General features: G+C 36.6%; 1 long non-coding RNA gene across 8 annotated transcripts; it reads left to right on the top strand.

Annotated features, from left to right (window-relative positions):
* The first annotated feature begins 9,751 nt into the window (after positions 1-9,751).
* On the top strand, positions 9,752-14,827 carry LOC132627054 (uncharacterized). Of its 8 annotated transcripts, XR_009577761.1 has the most exons (9): positions 9,808-10,214; positions 10,478-10,539; positions 10,949-11,597; positions 11,702-12,382; positions 12,508-12,901; positions 13,192-13,233; positions 13,398-13,468; positions 14,136-14,211; positions 14,332-14,827. It is a non-coding gene; the product is annotated as an uncharacterized LOC132627054 (long non-coding RNA). The 8 variants fall into 8 exon arrangements; XR_009577759.1 differs by lacking the exons at positions 14,136-14,211; positions 14,332-14,827 and having other exon boundaries at positions 9,752-9,865; positions 10,949-10,997; positions 11,074-11,597; positions 13,398-14,128; XR_009577758.1 differs by lacking the exons at positions 14,136-14,211; positions 14,332-14,827 and having other exon boundaries at positions 9,787-9,865; positions 10,058-10,214; positions 13,398-14,128.
* Positions 14,828-15,463: the final 636 nt, after the last annotated feature.

Here is a 15,463-nt window from a genome sequence, read left to right as displayed (position 1 = left end):
CTGATCAACTTAGAATTTTGAATGTCAATAAATTTTATATCATATGGATGTTAGTAACTCATAGAAAGTCCAAACCAAAACCAACTCAACACTAATACTAACAAAAGAAATTCAATTTACCACTAGGAATGACAATAATGTTGGATATCTATTATTCAGTTTTGCATAATTGGTTTAGAGAGTGAAAATACATAACTTAAGTTTTTTTTTCTTGTCATGTAATTAATACTTATTAGCCGTACTTATATTAGCATGACTTAGTATTTTTAGATTATGATCATTATTGTTATGGCTTATTAATTAGCAATATTTATTTAAACCGATTTTATTATCTTTTGTTGAATATTTTAATACAATGTAATCACTCTTCTCACATTTTGTGTTATTTTCTTATGAAACACCTTAATTATATAGTCGTATCTTACTAGGACTACAGAAATATTTGATGTAAAAGTTATATGTTTTGTATCAAGTCCATTCCCCAAAAAAACCCGAAAAAACTGAATAACCCGAGAAAATTCGAGGTTAAATTTATTGGTTTAGTTTGATGTATAAATTTAAAAACCCGACGTAATTAATTTATTTTGGTGTTTAAAAAATTCGAACCAACCCGATCCATATACACCGCTAGACCTAACAATGGACTCTTTAGCTTCTTCTACTGTTAGGCCCCCCAATATGCTTTTCTCCTTGTAGCGTCCCTCTAAATGAAGGCCCCCTTAGTTCGTATACTTTTAGTAGCCATCTTTTGCCTGCTTCAACAAATCATGTAACTCCCTATACTGTCAAGGGTCCGGAACCAAAATGCCCCCCAAAAAAATATTTTGAATCAAAATACTCAAAAAAAAAAATGTTACCAAAATATCTTTAGCGCAATAATTTACTGCGCTAAAGCAGTTAACGAGGACGGCTCCGTTAACTACTATAGCGCAGTAAATTAATGCGCTATAGTCCCTCCCATTTTTTTTCCGGCCCTTTTGGTTAACCCTTCTTCCATTACACTTTTTAACATATTTTGACCATAGATTAATCATGCTTCGGGATCCCGAAACTTCAATATTTTATATAGAACCCTACTTATTTTTGTGTGATTAATAAGGTAGGATCAATACATCAAGGATACACAAAAGTTCGGATGGCCGTTTTAGTGGTTGAAAAGTGCTCGAACGCCATTTTCGTTTGAAGGCTCGGTGACATTAGCTTGAAGTTCTTTACGAATACTTAAACTTATTCATTAGTAATTAATCAAAAGTTAGTCAAAATGGCAGCATTCATACAAAAAAAAAAACTTAATTAAATTGCATCATTCATAACCTTGAGTAGATGAAAATACTTAAACTTGTTCATTAATAAGAAACCCAAACTTTTTTTAAATACAATCATCAAAGTAAGAAAAAAACTTAAAAAACATTCATCAATTAATGCTCTTGAGTTGATCTTCCGCCACCATCGCGAGATGTGCCACCGCCGCGAGATGTGTCACCACCACTAGAGGTACTTTCACCACGAAAGTTTCCTCCATCACGAGAGGTACTTCCACCGCGAGATGTAGTTTGACCACCATGCCGTAAGGGACACTTGCGCTTATCATGACCAACATAATTGCAAAATGAGCATTTTTGAGTGTATCTCCCCGGTGGAACATCCATTTCATTATGAATACGCGAGTATGCATTCTTTTTGAATTTACGGATAAATGCTTTATTTGCAACCATTGAAAATGGATCCGGTGGCCAATAACTCTCACTGCCAAGTGGGTAGAACCTTCCAGCATACGTTCTTGCATAATTTTCAACTGTATATTCCTCAGCCATGTACGGGGAGGTGTTCTTTCCCATTGCGATAAAACACTTGAAGGCATGAGAACATGGCATGTGATATGATTACCACTTGCCGCATGTGCATGTTCTTGGAATCTCACAAATTGTGTGGATGTTACCTCCTTTACCTTGGTGCACACTTGTTGTGAGTTCAAATATACGCTCTGCAGGATTGTACTCCATCCGGTCATGTTTCTGAGCCTTATATTTGTGGTACTCGAACAGTTTTGACGGTTTTGGCATCCATCTTAGACCTTCTGTTGCATGTGCTTTGTCCTCTTTTGATTTACTGACGAACCGCTCCACAACCTGCTTAAATGTCATTCTCACCATTGCGGTGACGGGTAGTCCGCGTGCAGATTTCAACAAGCCATTGAATGACTTAGAGTTGTTTGTTGTCAGCATACCCTATCGCCTACCTTCATCCTGGTGTAATGTCCATTTGTCTTTATCAATTGCATTCAACCAGTGGAAGGCTTCCTCATTCGCCCGCTTAATAATGTCCATCTGCAAGTTAAACTTCTTCTCCTGATGCTCTGTAGCAGCCGCCCACATCCAATTGCAAAGTGCTGGGATTCGATATGCCTTTTGGAAGTTTGCCTTCAAATGCCTCAAACAATAACGATGGTAGGCAAAGGGTGGCTGTCACCCCTGCAAATTGAAAATATTGTGCAATATGCCAGCATTTCTGTCTGCTATCACACATATTCCCATGCGATCCTTAATAACGCGTTGCCTTAAGTAGTCCAAAAACATACCCCACGTACTAATGCTGTCATTGGCTGCAATTGCAAAAGCTAGAGGGAATATAGCTCCATTTGCATTAATTCCAACTGCTATTAGCAGCTTTATGTCATACTTCCCGTACACATGTGTTCCATCTATTGATATTACAGGCCGACAATGAGCAAAACCATCAATGCATGGTTTGAATGCCCAAAACACAAAATCAAAAATATTACCGGGCACACCAGGCTTCGATTTGAGCTTCCATTCAACAACAGTACCATGATTGAAGTGTTGTACAGCCGCCATGTATCTCGGCAGCTTCTTGAAAGAGCCTTCCCAATTGCCGTAGACTATCTCATGTGCACGCCTACGCCCAAGTTACGCCTTCCTCCTAGTAACAGTATTGCTATATACTTTCAGGACGGCTGTAATACAGTCTTTAATAGGGAATCTGAAAAAGTTAAAATATCAGCATATAACAACGAGGAACATTATATTAACACCAAAAATAAAATAAACTTAGGCGAAGGGGATACCTTGGGTTTTGTCCAATGTCGCCAACTAATACACGCGCAATCAAATTAGTATCTAGATTGCAATGATCATCTGGAAGGTCACCCATATCACAAGTGCGCTTTGTGTAGAACTTTGAAATAGTCCACATCTTTTCAGCAGTTTCCTTACCATGGAGCATCCATTCGCAGCTGTTATATCCCGCATTTTCGCATATTCGGAAAAAAATCTGAAATAATTTTGACTTGTAAGAAATAAGGCCATAATTTGATTTCTATTCAATATATGTGTGTTGTCCATGAAATGTTGATGTGGAAATATCGAGGAAGGCTAAGGGAAAAATTGGAATTTTAGAAATTAGTTTCGTGAACTACAAATTATTTAATCAAGCAATTGGGCTAGGAAAAAAAATCACAAAATTTGAGGCCCATCTTAAGGGGGTGGCCGGCCAAGGCCAACCCACCAAGGCCCAAACCCATGGTCAAATAAGACCAATTAAATAAATAGAAGGGACTTTGTTTAGTCATCATTTAGAAACTTCAAGAAGATGAAAAATTGAGAGCACCACAAGAAAGGGCATTCGGCTACAAGAGAGAGAAAAAAAAAATTGGAGCTCAAATCTTTAGTCCAAAAATTCATCTCTTGTTGAATTAATACTAAGCTCAAGGTCCTCTTCAATGTGATACAAATTTGGAAGCAAAAGAGTACTTTGTTTACAAAGTGAAGAATTTGGAAAAGGTAAGATTCTACTCTTTTTAGCTTGGGAGAATTTTATATATATGTTGTAGTATGTGGGAATGCATGTAGAGTATGAAAATCTTGTGTTATGGGTATGTGGGTGTGTGGCCGAAAATGGGTGGATGGAGAGAAATGATTAAATTTATTTATTATGTTAATTGTGTTGTAATGGTTTTTTTTTTATGCAAATGGAAGAATTCTAGTTAAGTTGGCATGAAAATTGTTGTTAAGTTGTTATGGGAAATTTTGTGATTTTATTGTAAATTTATGTAATTATGAAAATGGAGTGTTAAGGTGTAAATTGTGGTTGTTGTTGATGAAATGGGAAGATGAAAAAAATGTGTTGTGAATGTTGTGTCAAAGGTTGGAGATTTCGGATGAATTCTAGTCTTGGCGGATTTTTGTATACTTTGTAAAATGGTATGAAATGCGTTGGAAATGCTTTTGAATGATCTTGAATTGGTAATGAATGTGTATGTGTCGATATTGGCTTGAAAAATTCGTAGTTGAATTGAATGTCGATGAATTATGTTGAAAGGAAGGTTACTAGTGTTGAAATGCATTTTAAATGGTTTTTGATGTTATTGGTTTGGTTGTTGGTATTGTTGGTATGGTTGTTGATGAATTTGGCCGAGTTTAATTCTCGGGGATGTTGAATTTACAGGGGAGGTGCTGCCGAAATTTCGGTAGACAAATACTAATTAGAATTAAAAATTCTAAGTACTAGTAGCTAATTTTTGGAAATTGATAATATTATTGTAGATATTGGAGAGCCCGAGACTTGAGTTGGGATTTGTTTGGCAAGTGATCGAGATTTGGTAGTGAGCGATCGAGGTATGTAAGGCTTAGCGTTCTTCCTTTTGGCATGACCCTTATGAAATAAACAAATAATATATTTATGTATGTTCCAAAGAAAATTCTACTCTTAGAGCCACTAGGATGGCCTATGTCTTTGATTTCCATGAACTATTTCATATGACTTGTCACATACTTATGATGTTTGAAATTTTAGTCGGTACGCTTCCGGATATGGTTTGGAAAATATTTGATATGGCAAGTTTGGATATGTATATTCTAGAGATGTGCATATGATTTTAAGGCTCCATTTGAAGTACTCTATAAGCTTGTTTGAAAGCTTCTTAAAAATAAATAATACTAAATTTTCAAGAAAATGACCTATGAAGTGATTTCGAAAGTTTGGAAATTTAAAAGCTCGCAAACTTTTGTATAATGATTCCGATGGACTCTATACTTACTTTGAGCCTTCTGCTATCAGTGTATATATTTATTCGTCGAGTCTTGGAATTTATTTACGTGTATGCATATGGTTTCCGCACTACTCCGCTTGTGGCTATTACTATGATATCGTTCGCCGGATCCCGGACCGGTTTTGTGATCGTGCGCACTATGTGATATTCGGCAGTATGATGTGCTACGGTTCCCGAGACCTCGCCATAGGGCCGGGTACCGCTTATATACGGCGTTATGATGTGATATGGCATACGATGTGTTCGGATGATATGATGTGTTCTGATGATATGATATATTCTGACGATATGATATGTTCGGAGATTGTACGGAGATTTGAAACTTTCTGGAGTATGATGTGTTGTGGCGCCAGCGTCGGAGTGGCGGCCACGTTCCTGAGCCTTATGCATGATTTTTATTTGCATGATATATATATACATATACTTTCTGTACAGATTTTGATATACCCATTCTGTACCCATGTTTTGTACTCCTCACTTCGGTTATGATTCGGATTTCTGTATTTCATGCTTTGCATACTCAGTACATATTTCGTACTGACCCCCTTTCCTCGGGGGCTGCGTTTCATGCCCGCAAGTACGGACGTTCGTTTTGGTGATCCTCCAGTATAGGATACATATTCTGCCACTTGGACCACTCCTTTTGATTCGGAGCTCATATTTTTGGTACATATCTTCTGTTATATATATTCTGTATATATTTGACTATTTGGGTACGGCGGGGCCCTGTCCCGTCATATGTTCTGTTATGTTTTGTAGAGGCCTGTAGTCATATGTGTGGGTCATGGGTCATGTTTGTTCGTTTGTGATTATGATTTGCGTCTTAATGCGGCCCCGTTTACTATTATGGCCAAAACGACCCATTTGATATATATATATATATATATATATATATATATATATATATATATATATATATATATATATATATATATATATATATATATATATATATGTGTGTGTGTGTGTGTGTGTGTGTGTGTGTGCATATTTGGGCGATGTCTATTCCGCCAGCCTACTGGATTTGATATGATGTTTACGTACGGGCGACCGCTTAAGATGATAATTATTTTCAGTATTTGCTTATAGTAACGTACTTTCAGTTTGAATGAAATTTTGATATGTTGATCTGGTACGTAAGTCCGTTTGGGTGTTCAAATAGGGCACCAGTCGCGGCCCACGAGGCTGGGTCGTGACAGCAGCCTTGATATTTTCGCTTGCAGACCAATCGTTAAAGTTTTCGTGTGGAATCGTCAACTTTAAATTCCCTCATCCCCTGGATGCAACAAATCTTAACAGCATTTTGCAATGATTTTCTCGAGCTGAAAATCATCCCTTTTTCAATATGAGCCTTTTGTTTTAAAAGATCCACTCGCTCTTTCCACAAACTTCGCCGAATATGATCATCATCCCTAGTAAAGACAAAGGCATCTGGGAGATCTTGAAGATGATCAAGATAAGGGATCTCATCGGAATGCCACTGAATCGGCGTCGACTCTTGCTGTTGAAATTGGCTTTGCGGCTGAACCGAAGTCTACTCTTGCTGTTCAAATGGTTGCTGTGAATTTAGTTCCTCCTCGTGTGCCGGACTGTCCATCATGTCTTGCAACAGTTCTGCTTGATGTTGAGGATAAGTTCCAACCTCAATCTCATCGTCAATTTGCTCATCGTCACTTTCCTCTGCATTAGGTATTTCCTCACTATCGCTGGATGATGTCACTATATAATTCGGATAATCCGGACCATCCATAGTAGGCCTTTGCCTATAATTTGGTGCAACCACCACATTCTCCTTGCATAAGAAATTAGGGTGTTTTAACTACTACACATCAAAAAACACTATTGATGTTAAAAAAATAGACGTACCGATAGTAATCATCTGCACCGAAACTTGAGGAAGGACCATCGCTTTGAGTTGTTGGATAGGCTGAGGATGTTCCAACCTGATTCCTCCATCCCGATTGAGGAGACCGTCCGATATGATCCATATCCGGTGTATAACCCCTAAATAATATAATCGACATCATTAGTAGCATTCAAGTGCCACTACACATAATAATAATAATAATAATAATAATAATAATAATAATAATAATAATATTGTAAAAAATGAATATTTACCACTGCCCGTCAAATTGCTAACTTAAACTATCCAGAGGCATTTGGCTAATCAAAATGCTTTCATAGGTACTCATGTCAGGGTAATTGTGTTGATAAGTAGGTTCCGCTTGAGTGACTTCGGCCTGAATTATAGACGGGGCTTCCCGATGAGGTTTATTTCGGGCTTCCTGAGGAGCCCTAGCCATGAATTCAAGTCGATTAATGGGCACCTTCTCTATATACATTTCAAGGACGTTTAAAGTTATGCATTGCCTATAATCACAAGGCGCCTTCAAATAATCAGTCAAAGAATCATCGTCTTGAATGTACCACTGTCCATAACTAGTTACACCTTGCGGCGTAAATGACATTGGATATTTTCCAATTATATTTAGATCAAAATCACTTCTACTAACTTGTAGTCTATTATACAAGGCTTGGAGTAGTTTTGAGTATTTTAAGTCAAGTGGAAACTTAACATGGTATTTTGGGGAAGAATCATAGCGCAAATTATTTTCCTCAAATATAATTTGTCCGTCCCAGAATAAAGAAACTCTAATTCTTGGAACATCTGCCATATTTTGAATAATTTAGGAGGAATACAAAAATGCAAAAACTAGATGAAACTTTGAATTTTTTGCTTTTATTTGCCTTATACGAACTCGGTATTAATAGGATTTGAAGTTTGAATATAGAACCAACGCATGCATGCAATTACAGTGTCTTGTAGTGTTACGTCAAATCAAATTAAGTATGGAGTGTTGCATAACGCATGAAATAACTGCGTTATGTCAGAATAGCGCAGTAAATTGCTGCGTTATTCTGTCACAGCACCTCACAACGCAGTAAAATAATGTGTTATGTCTGAATAACACATTAATTTAATGCGTTATACTAGTATAACGCAGTATTTTACTGCGCTATACCGCTGCATCATATTGTCACCTCAACTGTCAAACAAAAAAATGTCATGATTCGAATCAAACTTTATATAACGTAATTTGACGAATAATTGTTACCAACACAACATTCCACACAAAATTGAGTTATGATGTCATTTTTTGACCAATTTAGAGATATTAATCGTGTTATATCGTTCACTCCAGCAAACATCTTTGAAGCAATGGGTAGGACCTGGGAACTAGGTGATGATGATTTTCATTACTTAAATAACCCTAACGACAGATTCAATCGAGAATCCAATAATAAAATGAGAGAGGAGTGGGATTGGCGTGTTAGGGAAGCTGCAACACTGGAGCACAAGTTAGCGTCAGTAGGGCTTAAACGCCCAAAAAAACGTGCTATGTCAATGCCTCGCAGAACTCCACAAGAGTTTAATTTGGCTCTTAATCGTTTTCGCGAAGAGAACAATCGGATGCAAATACGTTACCATAGGGTAGAATATGGTATACATGGTAGCACAAGATTTAGATCCAAGTGGGATTCGGACTGTGAAATGTCCGATGAAGATTAACATTTTTCTTACAATAAGGTAAGTAGGTAGGGTCATAAAGACCCTCCCCCTCGCCTCCCTCGAGAGTACTTGGGGGTTTGCAACTATAGAAACTCAGCTTGGTCTTTACTCCTTCCAAAAGAACCAAATAGCAGTGATGGTGAGAGTTCAAATCATAGCAGTTTTTCGAGCGATACCAGTGATTTCAAACTAGATGAGCTAAATCCCGAGCGTAATGATGATTTCTGCAGTGTGAAATATTCAGATCCGCGGGAATATTATTGCGGTTTACACCTAGAATGGTCACATCGGCTTGCCGAATCAGAACGTCTTGTTCGTGACTTGGAAAATCTCAACGCTCTAATCCCAACAAGGTACTCCTTAACCATGCCTCAAGTAGGTCCAGAAACTTGCGAGCTTGTCGTGCAAAGGATTAGAAAAGAAAACAACAGAATGCTGGCAAGACGATGTAGATTTTACATGCTAAAGTTGGCCGAAGAACAAGCATCATCATGTCACGACCCAGCCCCGTGGGCCGTGACTAGTGTCCTAATTGGACACCCAAACCCATTCGCTTACCAAATCGACATATCAAGGACTTATCCAAGTTTAACATACGTTATTTTGCACAGATACTGAGAACAGACGTCATCTTAAGCGGTCACCTGTAACAGAAATATCATACAAAAGCCGGCAGGCTGGCGAAATCACTACAAAAAAAATGGGTTTTAGCGACAGATTTTAGCGACACAATTAATTCCGTCTCTATGTAACGACAGATTACCTACAGAATTAGAGTTTTGTCGCTAAAAAAATGAAAAAAGAAATGATATCTAAATTAACGACGAAATAGCGACGGATTGTTAAATCTGTCGCTATATTTTGGCTCGAAAATTCCGCCCCTTTATTTTAGCTACTAAAATTACGACAATCCATGGGCGGCAAAATTTATTACAGATTAGCGACGTAAGTAGCGACGGATTATTTCCGTCGTTAAGTAATATGTATGTTTCACCGGTAAAATTTCAAGTTAATTTTTAGCGACAGAATGAATCTGTCGGTATATAAAATTTAGTTTTTCTACTATTAATAAGTGACGCTTTTCGTCGTCCACATGCTATTTCCGTAAATAATAACAAAAATGACTCTTTCTAACCTTCTTACATCTCCACCTAAATTCTGGCTTCTTTGTAGGAAAAAGAACCTCTTTCTTTACTTCTTCTTGGGCCTTTCTGGTTGCTCTGGTAAGTTCTTCTCTTCTTCTTCCTTTTTGCTCACTGTTTTCTTCTTGTTCCTTTTTATTTGTGTTATTTACCTGGGTGTTCTATTTGGGTTTCATCGGTGGCTTTTCAGTTTTTTCGCTACAGAGAATTAGTGAAATGGATAGCTTCTTTGTGTTTACTCTGCTATTTCAACCACACATGTGTTATTTTCAGTTTCTTCACTATAGAGGAACATCGAATGAGCCTGAACATTACAAATCGTCATGTGTGTGGATGTTGTTTGGCGGACACCCATTTCCATTTCTTGTGAATTCAGCTCATACAAAGCATCAAGGGGAAATTGAAATTACTTATTTATTTATTCATTTTGGTTAGTAAACTGTAAACCCATGAGTTTTTTTTTAGAAGACACCAATAGTGCTTACCTCTTTCCGTTCTCTGGCTCCCAAAGATGTACCATTTGTTGTTGATTTCTTGTTAAGTGATTATAATCTTTTGGGTCAAGTGTCAACCCGTATACATCTTTTCCACTATTCATGATTTGTGGATTTTAATTTCTTAGTACATGACATTTCTTAATATTTATGATTTATATAGTTGGAATATAACAGTTGCAAAATTTTGATTTCACAGGGTTTCTAAAAGTGAAAATTGCTCAAGGTGCGGAAAAGGGGACAATTCTTCCATTATAAGAGGTTATTTCTGTACTTTTTTGTTCTGATGTTATATGTTTATCTATAATGTTATCTGCTGAGTTGTGCTCATTTGTTTCTTTATTTCTTTTATTATGGGAATTTGATGGATTTTTGTTAGCTTTTCTATTCTTTACATCCTTTTTTTGGCTGGATTTTATTACATGCATCTTAGTATCTGCACCTGCTAAGACATGCATGCTCAGAAATATATATCTAGGGCCTTGGTCCGAGTATATTCTTGTGACTTTGTGTGTTAAGCTAACATTTTGAGGTTGGATTTTTATGATGGCCTTGTTTGTAACAAATGTTGAGCATAGTCCTGATGTAAGAGAAAAAATTTCTTTACCAATCAACCTAAATGATTGTTTTGTCCTACATTACTAAATTATGGTTTCTTTGAATGGTGCAGAAGAGCACAGCTTGAATTAGAGAGAATGGGAGATGAAGTTATTGAACTGGTAATTCTATTGGCTATAATGAATTATTCAATTGTAGGGAAGTACAACAATGACTAAAGAATTATGTTGCTGAAAGCTGCATTAGGAGTTCACAACCTCGAATTTTGAACATGGTTTCCAGAAAAGACCAATATGGTGATGAATTGCAGATGGGTATATATACTCATTCTATATCTTAGTAAACTGTAGGGGTAAGGTCTGCGTACACTTTACCCTCCCCAGACCCCACATTGTGGAATTGCACTAGGTACGTTGGTTGGTTAGTTATATCGTAGTAAATTGATTTCTCAATCTGCTGACCTGCTTCTGTAATGAACTGCTTCATTACAGAAGAAAAAGAAAGACGTATAGATACATCACTTGATTTGTTGACAATTATTAGCTTTTAGACATTTATACAAAAATAAAAAGATTTTGCAATTTTACAATAGGTTGTGGGTGTACATTTCTTTCTTGAAATGTTGCCTATGTTGTATGAACTGCGATGAGCCCTTTTTTACAACCTACTCTTATCCTGATGCAGGGATTTGCTTTTATGGTTTTTTTTTTTTGGGAGTCATGAATTTCCTGCGCTAAACCTGAACATTCAATCAAGTTGAGGTATAAACTAAACTACTGAATCTTAAGTAATAATTCTAGATAAACGAAGCATGATGCTGTCAAATTTGAGTAACCAGATGGTTAACGTCCTCTTAATATTACAGCTGGTTATCGAGATGTCGACATAGATTTCAGTAGTTGAAACAAATGCTATGAGATTATGGCCTATTTTCCCTTTCCACTTAATAACCTTCTTGTAAAAGGTAAAGTGTGATTATATCCTAAACTAAATGGTTTAAGCAAAGAATTTAAAAAGGTACTTTCCCTCCTTCATTTTATATGTTGTCATAATGGCGACAACATATAAATTTGTGATTACTATCTGAAGTAAGTGCTGCCTTCACCAATCTTAGATGCAATATGGTGAATGCTGAAGTGACGAAAGCTATATCACAAGTTGCTGATGAGAAAACAAATGGGGTTACAACTGTGGATCTTGAAAAGTTGCTTAAGATCAAGCAACTTTTATGCAGTGTTCTTAGAGGCGGTAAAAATCAAGAGATGCCGTGCAGTGCTGTATCATGGGGCCACTTAGACTGAGAGAAGGCTTAACCATCTGATTTTTATATACACGGAATATTAACATGCCACAGTGAAGAGTCAGACGATGAAGAAAGGCAAAATATGTTGTTAAATGGCATGACAATGACTACTCAGTAGTGATAATTCGATGCAAGGGTAGCCTAAATGGCTAAAACTTCTATGTATGATCTAAACTCTGGGAGATGTGCAGCATGTTGGTTTTCCATGGTAACATCGATGTTGAAGGGCCAGAATATTAAGAGGTACTATATTTTTTGTGTTTCAGAAATTTTACATTGTTTGTGGCTTTACATCTAACTTGAACTTGTTCTATATATATATATATATATATATTTGTAGACTTTATGATTAACTTTGTTACGTTCAGGGAATACTACATAAGGCATCTTGGTGGATCACCTGCAAAATCAAGATGCAGGAAAACAAGCAGTGTTTCAATGTCTTGAAGCAGCTATAGAAAGAAGCATATCCAAGATTAGCACTTTGATTTACCTTTTTCGACATCTAGGTACAATTTTCCAGCTCTAGCTCGCTCTTTCAAGTAATAGATATAAGTCTTGACAGTAAATAGTAGATGCAACAGGAAAAAAGAGAAGAGGGAATAAAAAAACGATGGATGCACTGCTGGGTAGCTGGGTGCATCAACCTCTTTCTTTCACAGGAGAGGGGACAATACGCTTGTTGGAGCTTGGGCTACTCAACCGATAAGAATAGGGGCTGAACTTAGTAAAGCAGTCTTTGAAGCTCGGCGAAAATGAAAGGTAAGATTTTTTCATCTTTCTTATCTATTGTTAAGCATAACTCATTGAGCTTTTACTAATGCATGTTACCTGTTCACATTTTTTATTCTTTCATCCTTTTCTCTTGGACCATATGATGCTAACATGGTGATGGTATTGGTTGATCGTATATGCTTTTGTACATTCTTTTCTTATGTACTTACTTACAACATCAGGTTCTTATAAATGACTTGTTATTGTCGCACCGTGTACTATTTTCGATCATATGCGTGACAGCTCCAACAATATTTTGTGCTATTCTTTTTAAATAGGTTTACCACGACATTCTGATCCATGATTCACTAACTCAAAAGGTATGTTATTTACTTCTGCTTCTGCTGCACAACATTTGTAAACAACATATCTCTATCATTTATAATTGTGTTGAAGAATTATGTTTCAAATGTGGTTTTAATATATAGGTTCCACATTATACTATCTATAAAGTTAATTCAAAATCATAAACTATTTGGAACAGGAATGTCTGGGAAACAAAGATATAACAAATTTACCGCGGGACCTCACAGGGTTACTACTTTGTCACCCGTGGTATTCTCCGTGCAAAAGATTTGCTGGATCTAAATTGCTAATTTTAGCTCTTTCTTCGCCTAAACGATTTTCAGTTGTGCTCTAAAGATATGTCACACGTTTTATCATATCTGAATTTTCTGAAAATGAGATACTTTGCTGGTTCTTATAAAAGAATAGGTTGCTAAATCTCAATGTAGGTTTCTGCTACTTTGGTTGGACTAAATGTAATTGTCTTGCCTGAAATTGTGCTCTTTCTGATTACTTCCTCATAAAGCAAATGGGGTTTTAATAGCATGTATCAGGCTGAAGAAGTTATACGTAATGGGAACAGAACATCCAAACACATAATTAATCGAGTCGAAAATGGAGTACTCTGATAAATAACAATAATACCGGATAGACCAACTAAGCCAAAATATCTTCAAAATTCACGACATATTTGAAAGTTGAGGTATTGTGTTAGTATAATTGGTGGTGCTTTTATATATTCTTTTAATTTAAAGACAGACTATACTTTCATTGACTTGGTCCGAATTTGGGATCTTCATACATGTCACTTACCTTACAAATATGGTACATATCTCATCGTTAGTTTTTTTGTTGTGAACTCTAGAAAGGCCATGCCTTCAATTTTATCCCGAATAAGTAAAGTACCTGTCTTATGAAGAAAATAAAGTATTTGCAGACCTTGATGATACATCACAATTGGACAGAGCACAGAGGTCTTGAGGTTCTTTTGTATGGTAACTGTTCCTTTTGAGGTAGTTCCTTAGGATTATCCTTCTTTGCTGCAAAATGATTTAGATCCATTTACCACTGGAGTGTGTGCATGTGTGCATGTTTTTTTGTGTGTGTGTGATAATACAATTCCAGTTGTGCAGATTTCTGAGGCCTCAGACAGTGGTGCACCATCATAAATTAAGAAAATTTTGAAACTAAAAAGCAAACACAATGTGTTGTCTACAGCTTTCATGATGAAGGAGAAACTATAGTCTGCGGTGGACGAAGTTGGTCAGCAAACACAACGCACTATTCCTATTGACAAATGCCTATGATCTGTAGTCTGTACAATTTGATAACCGAGCAAAATTACAGAAAAGTTGTTCATTTCACGGTATTCTACATGCCCAACTTTCGTCGGTGTTCATTCCAGCTACTGCCAACATTGATCAAGTTCATGCATCGGTTTCTAATGATGATCGTGGCTCTCCAGTCTCTCATTAGTTAGTTTTGTGGTTTGGACTTTATGGTTGTTAGATTTGTTGTTTGGACTTTATGGATGTTGCATATGATTTTGGATTTTTCGGTTTGGATATTATCGTTGTGGATGCTCCAAACTTATTTTGCATTCTGCTATGTATTTTGGACCTTGTAGAATATTAGTTTCTATTAATTAAGTTATTACATGAGTATCTAATATATGCTTGAACAAGTGTATTTAAAATATTATATAAAATAAAAAATAAAAAAGATTTGCGACGGATTTCAAATGTTGCGACAAATTATTTTCGTCGCCAAAAGGAATGCAGAAATGTGTATATTAAAAGAATTGGCTACGGAATTAGTGACAAAAACTATTGGTCGCCACTCAGAAGAAACGACGAAATGACTCATATAATTAGCGACGGAAATTATTAACATCGCGACGGATTTCATTCGTCGCTCATATTGGAAACAAATAAAATCTGTCGCCAATCCGTCGTTAATCCAGCGACGGATTCATTTTTTTTGTCGGCAAATGGCTAGCTACGAGGATTTTACCGATGGATTCAATTCTGTAGTTATTCTGTAGCTATATTGGTTTAGCAACAGATATATGCTATTTACCGACGGATTTAGTCCGTCGCTAAAACCCGTTTTTTTTGTAGTGAATACACATCGCCCGAATATATATACATATATAAACATATGGACCGTTTCGGCCATAATAGCAAATGGGACCGCTTAAGGCACAAGTCACATACATAATCGGACAACACACGACCCATGACCCACATATATGTCTACAGGCCT

The sequence above is a fragment of the Lycium barbarum genome, chromosome 2 (assembly GCF_019175385.1).
Source record: "Lycium barbarum isolate Lr01 chromosome 2, ASM1917538v2, whole genome shotgun sequence".
Classification (NCBI taxonomy): Eukaryota; Viridiplantae; Streptophyta; class Magnoliopsida; order Solanales; family Solanaceae; genus Lycium; species Lycium barbarum.
This window is presented reverse-complemented; position numbering and strand designations above follow the sequence as displayed.